We start from the raw sequence: 1,120 nt of genomic DNA, 5'->3' as shown, positions 1-1,120 counted from the left end.
ATACGAAACATCACCAATGACATAATGTTTTATCCAAGAACACCCATCAGCTCCAAAGGTTTCTTTTATCAAATGTAATTCCTTCGCAACGGCAAACTATGCAAAATTATCAAAAGCTAAATAGTCTTTTTATTACCGAAATATTTGCACTTTGAAATGGTCTCAGCGCATTTTTTTTTTTTTTTGACACAAATTACGGTGATAGCGATGATATCAAGAGGTCAAAATGGTCAAATATTTCCCATGTTGCAGTAATGACGATCGTAACTGTGATATCTAGGAAGAACAGAATGTCAAAGACAATCCTTGAGATAAAATGAGTGTGCTGACTCCTTCCGATCATATGTTTTTGTTTACACACATTACCCACGTTGTACATCATGTTTGCGCTGGTTTTGAAAAGGATATCCATCGTTTTGTTGTGATTCGCCCCATTTCCTTAATGTAACGAACTTATTCTCAAGAAATTGAAGGTAATTTGATAAGAACATAATCAAGCAACTCAACGGACCGCTTTAGGATGCAAAGTTACCAACCCCATAGGCTGGCGCGTGTGGTTCACATATCTTATCTCCAAAATACTCGGGTATCTAAAGGAGGCCACTTTTTAACCCGTAAAATCCATTTATCCTGCATAGTATGAAAATGATCGAGGATTAGAAAATAAATAGGTACATAATCATTGATAAAATTATCTCGAAAAGACATGAATTAGTTCTCACTAACGTGCATTATTTTCGTCGTAATCTGGCAACGATTCCTTACGATACCTGTGAACAGCTGACCCAAAGAGAATACCTGTCAGTTGTGATCTAGTTACCGTGGGAGGTAGATCAGCGGAACTTGCTCTCTAAATCCGACACAGTTAAGCGGTTTGTACTTTTTTTTTTCTCTCTCTCTCTTTTAATTTATCTTCCTTCCTGCTTCAATGTTTCCATTGGTGAAAGTTGTAAGAATTGTCACTAGTGTGTACATTTTGATGGATGTGGTGATGAGGGGGGGGGTGTTAGTTCTGAGTTAAAATACAACGATGTTTCGAAATGCACGTTTACCCCAAAGTGTGTGCAAGGAGAGGCGGCATCCACGGCGAAGCAACATGTGAGGTGGTAGGAAACAAGAT

The 1,120-nt window shown here is 38.2% G+C and overlaps 1 protein-coding gene across 1 annotated transcript in view; it reads left to right on the top strand.

Moving 5' to 3' along the window:
• Window positions 1-777: 777 nt before the first annotated feature.
• LOC119591503 overlaps window positions 778-1,120 on the top strand; it is a gene marked incomplete in the record, with an annotated part of 13,709 nt that continues 13,366 nt past the window's right edge. The window contains 1 exon segment of the mRNA XM_037940252.1: window positions 778-872.

This window comes from Penaeus monodon, chromosome 28 (assembly GCF_015228065.2).
Source record: "Penaeus monodon isolate SGIC_2016 chromosome 28, NSTDA_Pmon_1, whole genome shotgun sequence".
In the NCBI taxonomy this organism is placed as follows: Eukaryota; Metazoa; Arthropoda; class Malacostraca; order Decapoda; family Penaeidae; genus Penaeus; species Penaeus monodon.
This window is presented reverse-complemented; position numbering and strand designations above follow the sequence as displayed.